Source organism: Ambystoma mexicanum, chromosome 7q (genome assembly GCF_040938575.1).
Source record: "Ambystoma mexicanum isolate Mex_15411 chromosome 7q, UKY_AmexF1_1, whole genome shotgun sequence".
Classification (NCBI taxonomy): domain Eukaryota; kingdom Metazoa; phylum Chordata; class Amphibia; order Caudata; family Ambystomatidae; genus Ambystoma; species Ambystoma mexicanum.
The window spans coordinates 954,549,273-954,566,097 of NC_090941.1; positions in this window are offsets into that span (position 1 = coordinate 954,549,273).

The window sequence follows — 16,825 nt, forward strand, 5'->3', positions numbered from 1 at the left end:
TAAATAAACTTGAAGGCTTACCCAAACCTTGGTGTGTGCGCCGTTTCTTTCAATGGCAATGAGGTAGTTTTCCTGTGGGCCCGCGGGGGAGCTTCGCAGGACATAGCTGCACCTGCGCTCAGCGATTTCAGCCGCCGGTGAGCCCTGTAGTCTCCCGCTCGCATGGCCCCAGCGATGGTCGAAGCGCAATTAGCAGTGCCGCCAGGAGCATCGGCGGACCGCCCGTTCCTGCGCATCCAGGAGCCCTTGACAGCCCCCTCTCCATCCTCATCACAGCTGATTACGAAGGTGAGGAGGGACAGAGGGAGGGCCGATCAGGCACACATAAATGCAGGGGGGCGGTCCACTCACGGTGTCGGAGGAAGAGAAACATCTCATATTTAGAACAGCCCACTCTTCATTGAGAAAACAAGGCCCACTGCCAACGGAAACAAGAAACAAAAATACTAGTTGCATAACGCTAAGGGAGCACCAACAAATAGCCACATTTGGATACACAGAAGTGAAAGGAAAAAAAAGGAATAGAACACGTGCACACTCCAATTGAGCAAGACTGGAAAAGTGAATGTTAACAAAGTATAAATTAAATTGCACATAATATTGGCTGAGTAAGACTTTTACAAACTCAAATATGGCTGCAGCTAGTATGGCACCACCTCCACCATTCCTTTCAGAACCAGGAGCTCCACCAATAAGGTGGGACAGATGGAAAAAGATCTTTGACACATACCTTGTGGCAATTGGAGGAGATAAGTTTGCTGCAACGAGAAAAGAAGCCATACTCTTGCACAATCTGGGAACAGAAGGGAGAAGTGTATATGATGGCTGGCCCCAACCTCCACTTGAGGATCAAGGAGAAGTAGACCGTTATACTGTAGCCAAGAGAAAGCTAGAGATTCATTTCGAAGCAAAGAAAAACATAACATTTGAAAAACACAAGTTCTTTCAGAGGGTGGAAGATTCCCACGAGCCAGTAGAAAACTTCATTGCAGCGTTAAGGTCTCTAAGTCACACATGTGAATTCGGTCCATTGACTGATTCTCTTATACCTGACCAGTTGGTCCATTGTACCAACAACATCAGGATTCAAGAACGATTACTGACCAAAGATGTGTCCCTGGAGGTGGCAGTGGAGACAGCCAGAGGCATGGAACAGACTCACAAGTATATGTCTACCATGAAGAGTGATAAAGAAGATAGTGAAGTAGCAGCAGTGAGAGGATTCAAGAAAATGAGTATGAACAAAGAAGTTAAATGCTATAAAGGTGGTAGCAACCGTCACATTTCCACAAGTGTATTTTGTCCGGCGAAAAACATATTTTGTTTGAAATGTAAGAAAAAGGGGCATTTTGCCAGAGTTTGCAGAGAGTCGGGACAAGTACAAAATATTGAATCAGGAGCAAGAATTCTAGAACAAGAAGAAAGCTCAATGGTTATACAGGGGCCTCACGCCAAGCACGTGTTAGAAATATTGGAGATATTCAGCAGAAGAAGTACTCCAACTGAGGCGTTTTTGATGAATGGCAGGGTCATAACACTAAAAGTAGACAGTTGGTCGCCCTGGACTTTGATGTCTAGAAGAACATATGAAGGGTGTTTACAAGGAAAACCTAGCTAGTTAAAAGACCGCAAGATAGAATCGTATGCTTATGACAATGTAAAGATCAAAATACTAGGAAAATGTCAAGCTACTATCAAGTAAAAGGGTAGGAGCTGCGATTCAGAAGTGTATGTGACACAAGAAGGTTCATCTCTGTTGGGGTGGGATGAACAACGCAAACTGGGCATTAGGATACAGGCGAGTGCAGAAGAACCAGTCTCAGTTGCAGAAATCAAAGACAAATGGGAGAAAGAATTTCAGACAGAATTTCAAGAGGACTTAGGGATGCTTAATGGTTTTGAACATGAGATTCGATTGAAGCCAGGGGCAATTCAAAAAGTTCATAAATTGAGACCCATACCTCACAATTTGAGGGATCAATCAGAAATTGAGACATTGTTGCAAAAAGGTATCATTGAAGAAAGTGAGAGTTCTTAATGGATATCGCCTATAGTGGTGGCGGCAAAACTTAATGGGGACATAAGACTTTGTGTGGACATGAGAGACATCAATAGGAACATTCTTGTCAACAGACATCCTTTACCAATAATTGCTGACAAACTGTCCACTCTCAATGATGCCAAAGTGTTCTCTGTGATTGATCTTACTCAAGCCTATCACCAGATTCCTCTTAAAGAGGATTGTCAGCATCTCACTGCATTTATAACCTCCTTTGGTACTTTTAATTATTGCAGAATGCCGTTCGGCCTTGCCTCAGCAGCGGCAGTCTTTCAGAGGGTGATGGACACTGTCATGACCGGAGTGAAAAATGTTGTGATATTCCAAGATGACATGCTCATTTATGCAAGTTCAATGGCTGAACATGATGTGATTTTGGGTCAAGTGTTGAGCAAGTTGTCTGAAGCTGGGCTGACAGTGAGGAGAGATAAGTGAAAGATTGCAGTAAGCCGAGTGGAATACCTGGGACATGAGATTGATGAGTTTGGAGTGAGACCAAAGAAATGTTTAGTAAAATCTGTAAAAGATGCTCCCATACCAACAGACAAAGACCAAGTGAGGTCTTTCTTAGGTCTTGCTGAGTATTACCATAGATTTGTAGAAAATTTCGCATGGTATCCACTCCCTTAAGGATGATCCTTAAAAAGAACACTAAGTTTGAGTGGACCCCAGAGTGTGGAGTGGCTTTTGAAAATATTAAAGAAGCAATCAGTAAGGCTCCTTCCATAGGAAAGTTTGATCCCATGGATAAAACTGGTTTTAGTAGTGGACACAAGTATGTTAGGATTGGGAGCGACTCTAGTGCAATACGACAATGAGAATAAGGAAAGAGTTATTGCGTTTTCATCGAGGGCTTTGAGAGGGGCGGAACACAAGTATTCAGTCATAGAGAGAGAGAAACATTAGCAATGTTCTGGGCTGTAACACACTTTAAATATTTTTTGTGGGGCAGGCGTTTTATTGTTCGCTCAGTCCATAAACCACTAGTACAATTGTTTGAAAGTGGGAGATGGGCTTTGAGTTTGCCTAGAATAAGCCGATGGGGATTAGGTCTTCAAGGATTCAACTTTGATATGAGTTTTCTGCCGGGTAAGAAGAATGTAGTAGCAGATTGCCTTTCGAGGTTGCCCATCAGTGATACTGAGAAAGATAGGGCCATGGAGGTGGATAAATCTGTCGTGGCAGAAGTAGAAGATGTGGTGAATCAGGAGAAGTGGTTGCATGAAGAAGGTCTGGACGAAGACTTCAAGTTAATTAAAGAATGGACTGTGAAGGGATGGCCCCATAAAAAGAATTTGGATAGGAAGTTTGATATATGGTGGGAAGTAAAAGAGGAGTTTAACCTGTATAAGGACAGATTGAGGAGGGGAAGGTGTGTAATTCCTCCAGAGTCAATCAGACCGAGTTTGATTGATCTGGCCCATGAGGGACACCCGGGGGTGGGAGCAATGAAGAGGAAACTTCTCCAGAACTATTGGTGGCCTCGTATTGACAAAATGACTGAAAGATGGGTGAAAAACTGCATGATTTGTCAAAGTAGTGACAAAGCTAAAGTGGTGCGAGAAACTCCTTTGGTGCCCAACGTGGTTCCAGACCAACCATGGTCTAAGTTTGCCGTAGATATCATGGGTCCCATCGTGGGTTTGGGAGGTGGCTTGAGGTTTTTGTTTGTACTGGTTGATTTTCATATGAAGTGGATTGAGTGGGAGGCAGTCAAGGAGGTCACAGCTAAGGAATTAATTGCGTTTATGGAAAAAATATTTCTTAGAGAAGGGGTGCCTACTGAGCTTGTCTCAGATAATGGGGTTCAATTTGTGTTGGAAGCAATGAAGAAGTTTCTTAGCAGTTATGGCATAAAACATATCAAGACTGCGTTGTATCACCCTAGGGCCAATGGCCTGGTTGAGAGGGTCAATTGATGGTTAAAAGAAGGTTTGCAATTGGCAATGGGGAGGAAGCAGCCATGGAGGGAGATATTGAACATGTTGACTTGGAGCTATGTAACTACGCCACATTCGGTGACAGGAGTCTCACCATTAGTGTTCCTCAAAGGGAGGGAACCAGGAACCAGATTATGCCCGGGATGGTTAGGGATGGCCAAAGTAGTGCAGGTAGATAGAGAGCAAATTATGAAACTTATCAGCGCGAGCCAAGAGAAAAATAAGAAATATTTTGACAATCGAGAAAAAGTGAGAGAACGTGAATGGAAAGTTGGGGAAATGGTGTATATAAAGAATCCCAGATTGGTGAGCAAGTGTTTGGAAAGCAAGTTTAAAGGACCAAAAAGAATAAGTGCAGTAAGGAAAAGTGTGGTGATTTTGGAAGGAGGTGAAGTGTGGTCAAAGGGAAGAATTGCTAAGGTGTATGGAGGGACTGAAGGAGTGGAGAAAGAAGTGGAGAAGGTTAAAGGGTCAATTAGAAATGGAGAAGGATGTGAGAATAAGAATGGAGATGATAGTTTAAAGTCTCTACGAAGGACCCGGTCCAAACCGGTTTGGATGAGAGATTACGTGTCCTAAGTTCTTTGATGTTCTATTATTTCAGAGTAAATTTTGTAAGATGTCAAAGTGATGTCTATTGAGGCATTTGCATCTTGAGGGTTTTGAATCATTTTGTTATACTGTTTACTGTTTCTTTTAGGAGGTCAATTGCTGTTCCTTTCTTTTCCTAATTTGTTTCCATTATTTCTATTATTATTTTTAACTCTTTCAATTTTTTTGGTATATTCTATGTGTTTTTGTTTCTCCAAAGGGGGAAGATATGTAGAGATGGTGTTTGCTCATGAGCGCAGCGTCGCGTGAGCATTCTCCCTTCTGTTGTTGTATAAGGGAGGATGGTCGCGCGACGCAGGGAATACAGTTGAGAGAGCTTGGGCTAGGAGGGAGACCTTCCTAGCGGGCTCACTTAAATAAACTTGAAGGCTTACCCAAACCTCGGTGTGTGTGCCGTTTCTTTCATCCAGCCTCCCCTCCGTCCCCAGCCCAGCTGTCAGGATGTCCCTGCTAGCCATCCCCCAACTCTCCCTCTTTGAACATGACCTCTCACCTGCCACACCTACACTTTTCTACCTCCCTCTGGACTCATACCACATTCATCAGCAAGCCAGAAGCCACACACCACACTGCCACCACCCATCTCTGCACCCCTGATTCACCTCCTTCTATCTCAATCAAATCGGCAACCACCCGTTCACTCTTCCCGCTCCCAACTATCCTCACTCACTCACCACCCCTTCAAACAGTATCCCGGACCCGAACCACCACTACCACCCCTCAGTAAGTTTTAAACACTCCGACTGCTCTACCCTACCGCCCACACCAAACCCCCCACCCCCACCTGCGACGACATCTTCCTATCCGGCCAAGAACATTAGGGGAACCACCACAGCCCATCAAGTCACCTGCCTCCTAAAATGCCTGTTACATGGCCAAAAACAGACACAGCATCTTGGACCTCCTATCCTCTGAAAATCCCGATCTCATCTTCATCACTGAGATATGGTTCCTAGACATATTCAAACCAGTCACACACAAGGCTTTCCCACGACTACTTGCTCATTCTCCACATCTCCTTCTCACTCACCGAAATGCAGCCATTCACAACTAACTGTGAATCCCTTCTAGATAGACTCTCACTGTTGCCCATTCTCTCACACAGCTTCCTACTCATCTACAGGCCACATGGATATGACAGACATTTTGCCAACAGTCTCTGCAACTCACTAGTGACCACTCTGTCCAGCCACCCAACACTCACACTACTGAGGGATTTTAATGTCTGCTTTGATGTGCCCAACAACTCCATGACCTGAACCCTGGTAGACAGTCTAGAGGCACTAAACCTTTCCCAGCATACCTCAGGTCCCACCCACACTGGAGGCCACACCCTTGATACAATCTTCAGCTCCTGTGACCTTGTCTCTGTTTCCAGCCCCACACCCCTCATCTGGACAGACCATTCAGACTTACCTTTCTCTTTCCGCACACTGCACCCTCCCCCTAAGGCCCACCCTGTCCCACCCACATGAACACAGATGTTGGAACAACGTCAAGATACTACCTAACCTGGCTGAAGCCCTGCCACGCACACTCATGGCAGCCCCGGCATCAGATAGAGCCGTAGCTATTGAATCATTTTACTCGTGGCTCAGCAACTCACTGCTCCCAGTCAGCCCCTCCAACCCAACTGCTATCCGCAAAGGACCTACCCACAAATGGTTCACATCCCACCGAAAGACTTTCAAAATCCATAATCACTCCCTCGAGTGCAAATGGCAAGCACCCAAAACCCATTGTTAGCTAGTCTCTGTTCGCCCACCATCACCATAACTACATATCTGAGATCCGAAAGGCCAAAAAGCATACTACAACAAAAGAGTCCTGAACTGCCTCAGCAGCAGCAAAGAGCTCCAGAGGATCATCTCGGAATTCTTGAGGCCCTCGTGCACCATTGCCCCGGCCAGGCCCTCGCAAACACTCTGCATCTCCCTCTCCCAACACTTCCACAACACAGTACTAGACAGGACAGCCACCCTTAATGCCGAACTTTCCAACCTCACCCCCTGCCCACCTCCCGCCCTTGAAGATTCCACCATCCCCACCCCCATAGCGCCATCTTTCAACTCTTTCAACCCTGTCTGGAAGACAGACTTCCTCATACTACTGTCCAGCAGCAGACCTTCCGGGTCTCCCCCTTGACCCTTGTCCCATCTCTCTACTCAAAGAAATCTTCACCTCCACCTGTGCATACTCAATGACTCACTCACCTCAGGCATCTTCGATGAACCCTTCAAAGTATCACATGCCAAACCCCTTCTGAAGAAAGCATGTCTTGACCCCTTCCAGCCAATCAATTCCAGACCCATCTACAACACCCTGGTTCGACTGCAATGGCATAGCAGTCCCCCTTGTACCAACAAGTCGGCCAGGCACCCAACCACTCCCACTACCCATGACTCCAAACCTAAGACTTGACATGCCTATACTCTTTTGCCATGACCAGGCAAGCTCACTGCCCCCCGACCTGACATACCCCCCACCCTAAGACCAGGAGATGTCTGTCTGTATATATCAGCCTGGAAAGTAGAGCTCAACAGCACCCATAACTGAGCTTAATCATCATCTCCCTATAGGGAAGCATAGCGCTATCACTCCACGTGATGCCAAACAATGTCATACAGGCTTATCCACAGACCCCTGTGTACCACTGTGTACCTGGAGCGTAATTAGCTCCTCAGACAGCCAAATGCAACTGGACCCGCTCCTGTCAAACCTTGCCCACCTGGAAATTAGCATGCAGATCCTCCGTTGCGTGCCCCCTGTCAGCCTACTATGTTTGACCCTGCACCTGTCAACCTTTGCCTATCTGGAATCGACACGCAGAGCCACTGCTGCAGAGCACCATAACACATTTGTTTTCGGGCATTACATTTGGGGCATGTCTACATGGGGTGGTATATGCTCAGGTCCGGCAGCCCCGGCCTACCCAGGAGTGAGGCCGGGAACCACCACACCCAAGGCGCTATTGTAACTATGCTTGGTTGGACTCTCTGGAGTATTATACAGTAACCACAGACGTGTCGAGAACTACCTGGCTACCTGCCTTGGACTATGGCTAAAGACCTGAAACTGGGACCTCTGACACCTGCAACAGAGCCTCTGGAAGAGGGACCATCCAAACGGGAAACACAAAATACTCTGCACCAACCAGAGAATCGCTCTCGACGATCCACTACCGCAAACCACCAGGACAGGCATGGCCAGCTCATCAGGTTCCAGAAAGTAGCCAGAAACAGGGGCCTCCTACCAGTAAGCACAGACGCTCACTCCTACCAATAAGCTCATTCTCCACTTAACACCAACAAACAATAGAATACAGCTTTACCCCTCGATCAATTTTATCCTAGCTGCTCACATACCTACACCAGTCCTTCAACACCTGCAATACCTCACTGAAAAAATCACCGCAGCTGCACACATAATCTCCCACACAGGCCCCACGGCAGCCAGAATGCAGACTCAGAGGCCACCCACAACAGCACTGGCTGCACACATACCAAGTGCACCCTAGCACTATATGCAACTCTACTACCTCCACCGACCTGGACTACGGTCCCCAAGGGTGTTCAACCCACAGCGCTTTCAGACATACCAATGATATATAAGGTGCTATACAAATACACAATAACATAACACTGACAAGGTAACACCATAACTGCGTGGTACTGGTGCTCCTTCTATAACCCCAATTTCCCATAGGTTTTGGTGGCTTTTACCAGTTCCTTGTTATTTAACATATGAGGAAGCTTACCCAAAGACGAGGTGCAGAATCCTGCTAAACAACATGTAATGACACTCCAGGACCCTCTGATGAAGAAACTCTGCAGGACTTCCAACCGTCTAGAGTGAACCCAAGATTTAATTCTAGCAACCCCTGTCTTGGAACCTGTCAGAATGAAGGCTGAATCACCCAACTCATCCCTGTTTGCCACGCCAAGTATATCTTCAATATTTTTAATCTCAGCAATACACAATGTGCCTCATTGCAAGTTCGGTGGTTTAGGGGAAAAATGGGTGGTAATTCCGTTACCTCACTTTGTTTGGAGGTAACGCGATTTCACTTTTTAACAGCACCATGGAACTACATGTATGACCTTAAAGTTTAGTATTTTCGTCCAGCATCATGCTGGAGGAAAATCCACCACTTTAAGGCCAAATATTGGCGAAATTACCATGGCGGAATCACTGCGCATGTTCATTCTGCTGAAATCCCCATGAAGTCTTATGGACTCTGAAAATGGGGATTAACTGCACCTTTCCACCACTTCCTAATCCTGTGGTAAACCCATGGGACAAAGTGGCAGAATAGTTAACCGTGTTTGGAGGTAATTCAGCAGATCTACTGCCGCATTAATAACAAACTCGTAATGGGGCAAAATGTGCCCAAATCTATAGTGCGATCTGCTAAATATTGCGTGCAACAAAATCACCTTCCTTGTTTCCTCCCAAGCTGCTTTGCCAAAAACAGAGGGAATAGAACATTTACAGAAAACAGGCAGCCATCTTGGAATGTCACTTTTCCTCATTGCTTTATAGAGAGTATGCCACAGCATTTACTATATTCATTATCCTATGTTCATATTTATTTCGCACTTGTTAAGTGCAACATTCACTTTGAAGCATCTTGGCACTGTAAACACCAAAAGACCAACCCAGAGATGACAAGGCAATGGAAGGGAGATCGATGAAGGATAAAGCCACACTTGTAAAAGTTTGAAAGGTCCTGAGTGGTCCTCAAGACCAAAGGCAAAGAATCCTACAGTGTGGATAGTTAGCAGGATTATGTGTGGCCACCAGTCCAAGACAGATTAAAAGAAGGATTTTGGAGCAGTGTATCAGTAAATGGGCAAATTCCATGTACGGGTCTAATCCAGAAGAGTTTATCAGCCTGAAATGCTGGTTATGGCCATAGACAGCTTTTTGTACAAGGCAGAGAGCCTCGAACTTTGAACTTAAATTCATCGAAGATCACTGAAGTCGGTGAAGAGTAGGTGAGACATGGTCAAGTGGACCCACATTGCATAACATATGGGCAGCTAAATTCCGAACTCATTGGAGTCAATGGAAAGCATACTCAGGGAGGCCCAGCTCACAGCAACACAATGGTCAAGCCTTGAAGACACTAATGTATTGACCATAACAATCCATGCATTACAGTGAACACCCTTATCAGTAATCCTAACTGGAAATCTTCAAACTGAGCGGAAGAGGAGATTTGTTTATTCAAAGAAAGAGAGGAATCTATTTTAATACCAAGATACTTGACCCCATCTACTGTATAGGCACATGGACTCATATAAGAAGGCCCGAACCGTTCAGACTACTGGGCAGAAGAACAGTTTACCAATAAGACCTCAGACTTGCTACCATTGCATTTTAAGTAGTTGAGACCGAGCCGGTGATTGATTTCCAGCAGACAATATATAACATTTAAAATGGTGCTACGACTGTGATATGATATGATATTTTATTTGTATCGCGCATGTACACAACTGTTTCAGAGCGCAACAAGGCAAGGGAGAACAAAAATAACAATCTTACTAGGCCCAATGACATTGAGAACGCGCAAGTGCATGGGAGAGGGAAAGGGGAAAAGTGCATGGAAGGGGGGAGAAGTGAAAAAGTGTGGAGCAAAGAAAAAACAGATAAATAATCAAATAAATAAATAATAAAAGGGAACAAACAGTGGTAGTGCAGCCAGCAAGTGTCAAGTGCTTGGCTTAAGGCAGCAGACAGGGTATGTCTGATAAGTGCGGGGAACAAGGAGCGTCTGGGGGTGTATGGTTACAGATACAGACCGTGGTGCAAGGGATTGCCAGGAGGCAGTGCGGGTGGGTGGCCGGGTGAGCAGGTACCTGGACCTGGAATTCAGAGGGTAGGTCATATGCATGATGCAAAGAGAGAGAGAAGATCAGCAGGGGAGAAGAGGAGCGAATGCAGAAGCAAAGATGAAGGTCTTGAGGTGCTTCCGGAACCGGAGATGGTTCTCCTCAAGTTTCAGAGTGGCAGGGAGTCTGTTCCAGAGGGAGGCCCCAGCCGAAGTCAGAGATCTACACCAAGCTCATTTCTTTGAAAAACGACTGACCCTGCGGCAGTTAGAGGTAGAGGATCGAAGAGCTTAATCACCTAAATGCATCACCCAAATGCATAATAACTTGTGTGTCATCCGCATATGTATTGAAGTGGAATGAAAATGTGTGTTCCAGTTCTCCCAAAGGGGCCACATATGAACTAAATCATTAAAAAAAGTGACAATGCAGAGACCTGAGGTTTGTGGGTATAGGTTAAAGGATATTTGTGGGACTAAAAGGGTCTGAGATGTATGTCTGGTAAACAATGATTTCAGCCATTTCACTATGGTGTGATGGAAACCCTGTTTAGACAGCCAATCCAGGAGTTTACCATTGTCAACCGTATCGAAGACAGCAAAGAGGTCCAATAGGACGAAAGCCGCTACTGCGCCCTTGTCTGCTTTTTTGCAAGGATCATTCTGAAAAATTACAAGGATACATTCAGTGCCCATTCCAGGGCAGAAGCCCTCTTATTACGTATAAAGTTGGCATTGTTTCTTAACAAACCACTGTCACTAAGTGGCCACTGTTTTCTCAAGCCAAGAAGTTTGCTTATAAATGCTAAATGAGAAACAGGTCACACATTAGATTGAATGGTTAGGTCCAATAAAGGGGTTTTCAACAGATGCTTTACCAGTGCTGTCTTAAGGGTAATAGGAACATGCCTGTGATTCAAAGATGAAATGAGTAGAAATATCTGGTTAGTAAGGATTCTGAGACGAGCATTTCCAGCTATGTGAAAGAGCACAATGAACAAATGTCATTTTCAAGTATTGTAAAAGAAGTGCACCTGCTTCTGAAAGAGAGGGCAGGTTGAATTGTCTTTGAGACCATGGTCAAATTAAGTCATACTGGTACAGAAAACAGGGACCTCTGCAGTTTGGCATGCTGTCCCAAAAGACTGATGTACACCCCATTCCATAAGACAATGAGTTGATAGAGAAATGAAGGCTAGCTCAGTTACTAAGCACCATTTATTTTAGGTTGAAGCCCTAGAATATCAATTCGACCCCTTGTGCCAATGAGAAGACCAGATTGTAAAACCCAGAGGACATATACCAGTTCAAGGTCACAGTGCAGTGACTAGAAATACACCTTCTACATTCCAGAGACTTGTAAACCATGTCCTCACTGGACCAAAAGGCTTTTGAGTTGCTTACCTTCATGACAATCTTCATCTATCCAGGAATGCATGACAGGCCTTCAAAAGCGCTATGGTACCTATCAAGTCTTTTGAATGGTAGGTGAAGCAAAGTTGAGGGGTGCCGTTTGGGCACACATTTGGCAGTAGGAATTAAAGCCGTTCCGGCCCAAGATCCAAGTGATCTTTGACGGGGAATCTCTAAAACCCCAAACACATGTGCCATCAATCTTCAGGTACACCATATACTATAAAAACATTGTTGAGCACAATGGCACCATAGATTCTCCCATTTGTATTTGTATTTGTATTTTATTGAATTTATGTAGCCTTCTAATCCAAAACGCTTTACAAGAGGAACAACACAAGATACATCAAACATCAGAAACATCAAGCATTAGGTAACAAATTGAATCAAACCAGAAAACAGTACAAGAAACAATTTACATTATAGATGAGTAATGGTGAGAGATAGAAGGAATAATGCATGAGAGGGAAAAAGAGGAATGAGTAGTGGTAAAAGCAGAAGTAAAGAGGAAGGAGGCAGTGAAAGGGAGAAGAATGGACAGGATAAGAATTTGAGATGATGGAAGAAGGGTAGGAGGGAGTAGAGTGGAACGGTTAGGGAGGTGAATGGAAGAGATAAGATTTTAGAGAGGTACGGAAGATAGGGTAGGAGGGAATGGAGCGGGTAGAGAGGGGGAGGTGGTTCCAATGGAAGGGAGCAAGCAATTGGAACTAGCGGAAGCGGGAAGAGGAGCAGGGGGGAAGAGGAGGAGAGAGAAGGAAGAGATCAGCAGATCGGAGAGAACGAGAAGGAGTGTGGAAAGTGAGGAGGGAGGATAGGTAGGGGGGGCAAGACCATAGAGGGATTTGAAGACTAGGCAGAGGAAGTTGAATTTGAGTAGAGAGTGGAAAGGGAGCCAACTAGGTGAGGTGAGAGAGGAAGAGATAGAGTCAAGAGGTGAGAGGAGGCAAAGGGATCGAATAGCAGAGTGGTAGACAGATTTGAGTGGGGAGAGATGAGAGGAGGGGAGACCAAAGAAAAGAGTAGAGCAGTAGAAAAGTCTAGAGAAGACTAGACGAGACTAGACCCATGCTAGCCTTTGGTCTAACTCAAGCAACCAAATATGATTGTATGGACAGACAAGTGACGCCAGTCATTCCAGAGGTTAAAGGATGCCCTGTATGGAATTCAAGGTATGTAGCCACTGGTCATTTGCCAACCATTAGATTTACAGAAACATGCACCTGACAAAGGGGCAGGTGCCATCCTGGAGCAACTGAATGAATAAGGCAGAGAAAACCAAGTGGCATTCATAAGCCACCAAGGCAGCCAAGAGAAGAGACATGGGCAGCTGTATAAAAAGAGTGCTATGCTATTGTTTGGGATTTAAGCGCTGTATTGAGTGTGGGTACTCAGCATTTGGGCTGGCATCTTTCAAAAGGAGGGCAGTACTGTGGGTTAAGGTATGTTTGTCACTATGTGCGTCCATGGGAATTAGTCCTTGGTCAGGTGTTCTTGAAAAACACATTTTTGAGAGATTTGCGAAATTGGAGTATTGTGGGGGCATTTCGAGCCAACACCAGGATCAAGTTCCAGATGGTGAATGCATGACAAGAGAAGGATTGTTTGCGGGTCTTCTCTTTGCACACTAGTTGCGATTCAAGCAGGTTGGTCGATTTGCTATGCAAGGAGCATTTTCAACCAGATATGTGGAGCTTAGCCGCTAGGGACGCTGTGTAACGCTCACCTGACTCCCACGGGGGCGCTGGCCTGGTTCGCACTGCTGTGACCTCATCTAAGGTGATGCGCAGGGTTCGGAAGACGGACTGGACCGGGCCCCAGATCTGGCTTGTCTGACTCGCAGAAGTATCCTTCTGTAGGTGGGAATAGGGGGTTAACTGTCTGCGGGATAATGCAATCGGCCTCCCACTTACCCCTCTCACCCTCCTCAAAACCCTTCTGTGCTTCCCCGTAGCGTCTCACCTTAGGGTTTGGAAGGACAAGCTCTCCATCCTGCTTCTGATGCAGGGGCGCGTTGGTATCCAGTTACTTCACTGGATTTTCGGATGGGTGAGAACCAAACTTGCTTGGCTTCCAGGTAGGTTTTTCTATAAGTGATTCCGCTTGTGTCCATGCATTAATGTTCTAATGCTAGTGTCTTTTCCCCATAGGGGCCGGGGTACGGAATGCCGGGGAACAGGCACCGACCCGAGGTGAGCGGTGAAATCCTTGTGGAAATCAGGTAAGTCTTTAATGAGTGTTTTGGTAATGTCTTTTCATTCACTCATTAACGCTGATGTCTTTTTCCCCTTAGGGGCCGGGGTCTGAAAATGCCTGGATGCGGCGCGGACCCGAAATGAAAAGGGAATGACCCAACAGGTAAGTCTTGACATAGAGTTTTAGCTTCCCTTTTCCCTTCTTTCTCTCACCTTTGTTCTTGTCTTTTTCTCCCTAGGCGCGGGGGCGCGACTGCGAATCCGGATGGTCGCTGCTGAACATGTAGGCGCCCTGTAAAGGTGAGTAGAATGCGACGCTGCAGCGATCGATGCGATATGCTTTTAAAAATAAATGTCTTCCTTTTCAGGATTGTCGGCGAAATGTCTCTGGGATGCAGATTTAGCAGGTGAGGCCTTTTCCTTCTTCTGTTCTCTTGTTCCCTTCCTTTGCAGGTGATTCAGGATGCTGGCAGGTGTGGCAGAAGTCAAGATGCAGGAGCAGACACGGTGAGCGTCCAGCTGCTAGATGCAGAAAAACGCAAAGCACGTGTGGCTGATCGGGTGTGGTTTAAATAGCCTTGGAAGAAGTTCCTAGAATGTGTCCTTCCTCCAATCAGGTATGTATCCTTCCCCGACCAGGCCCGGGTGGTAAATGAGTCCCACAGGTAAAGTAGTTCCTTTCAGGCCTCAAGGAGGCCGGGGTTCTGCAGCATGGTCTGCATCAGGTAAGTGCACCCAAACACTTTCATAATGAGCCTGGCGCCTATGGCGCCAGGACTGACGTTTTCTATGAGCCTGGCGCCATAGGCGCCAGGACGCTGTCCAAAGGGCCCCTATAAGGGGTTGCTGGGACCTTCCCCGGGGACTTGATGTCCGCTTTCGGGGACGCAGGGCCTGAGCCGGCTCCCCGGGAGCGGGCATCGTGACAGCACTCCCCAGGTTGTTCCCTCCGGGGGTTTTGGTTTGTTTGGGAAGAGTCGGTGGAATTTCCTGACTAATCGAGGTGCATGTACATGGTCACTGGGTTCCCACGACCTCTCCTGAGGTCCGTACCCCTTCCAATCAATTAGGTAGAAAAGCTTTGACCTAAACATTTTTGAATCTAAAATGTTCTTCACTTCGAATTCGGGTTCCCCATCTATTTGAATAGGTTCTGGAGGTTTGAGTAGTCGGGTTCCGGATACCACTGGTTTCAGAAGTGACACATGAAAAACAGGGTGAATTCGCATATTAGCTGGTAAATCAAGTTTAACCGCTACTGGGTTAATTATTGCCGTAATAGAATAAGGTCCCAGATATTTTGGGTTAAAAGTTCGAGGCCCTTTGAGCGGTAAATGTCTGGTAGCTAACCGCACTTGATCCCCAATCTGATACGGAGGTGCTTCACTCCGATGTAGGTCAGCATTCTCCTTGTATTTTCTCTTGGCTTGTTGTAAATGCGTGGTTGCCTCTTTGAAGGCTCGGGTAATGGTAGAATGCAGATGTTCTACTGCGGGCATTCCGAGGTTCTGAGGTGAGTCGAGGTTTGAGGTTCGAGGGTGATGTCCAAACAAGGTATAAAAAGGACTATGGCCAGTTCCAGAGTGTACCGAATTATTATATGCGTATTCGGCTATCCAAAGAATGTCTTTCCAGTTGCTTTCAGATTGCTGTAACATACACCGTAAGTACTGCTCAAGGGTCTGATTTGTCCTCTCGGTCTGACCATCGGTCTGAGGGTGGTGACTGGTCGATAATCTTACGTCGATTTGTGCCATTTGACAACATTTACGCCAGAAGTGGGAAATGAATTGGCTTCCCCGGTCAGAGATTAGTATAGATGGGAATCCATGTAGCCGAACAATATTTTCGAGGCATTCTTTGGCTAGGACAGAAGCTGAAGGTAAACCTTTCAAAGGAATGAAGTGGGCCATTTTGGAAAACAAATCCACAATTACCAGAATGGTATTGTATCCCGAACAAGGAGGCAAGTCCGTAATAAAATCCATTGATAGGGTGTGCCAGGGTGCTGGCGGTATGTCTAGAGGTTGAAGGAGACCGGCTGGTCTTTTCTTTTGACCTTTATTTTGGGCGCAAACACCACAGGACATCACAAAAGATTTAACATCTTTTCGCCAAGAGGGCCACCAGAATTGTCGTTTCACCTTTTCCATTGTCTTGGCAGTACCGGGGTGTCCCTCTATTAATGTATCATGATAACCTGAAATAACTAGTTCGTGTAAATCCTTGTGCGGCAGAAATAAGCGTCCTTGGTAATAAGGTAAACCATTATATATGGTAAAGTCTGATCCCTTTTGTATCCAATCCTGTAGGACTGTAGGGTCCAGGAGTTGTTTCACTCTGACTTGAATGTCTTCAAGCGTCTGTAACGAAGTCATGCCTAGAATTCTCTGTTCGGGAATTATTGGTACTGGTTCTGAGTTTGTATCAGATTATCCCATTCCAATTCGGGATAAGGCGTCTGCTTTGCCGTTCTTGCAGCCAGGTCGATAGGTAATCACAAAATCAAATTCAGCGAAAAACAAAGCCCATCAGAGCTGCCGTGATGACTGAGCCTTGGCGGTTTTCAAATACTGTAAATTCCGGTGATCAGTGATCACCGTGATGGTATGTCGAGCGCCAAGCAGGTAATGCCGCCAGGCTTTAAAAGCAGACTTTATGGCTAACAGTTCTTTGTCAGTGATTGCGTAATTAATCTCTGGTGCCGAGAATTTTCTGGACCAAAATGCTACGGGATGCAGTTGGTTGGTTTCAGGATCTCTTTGAGACAGAA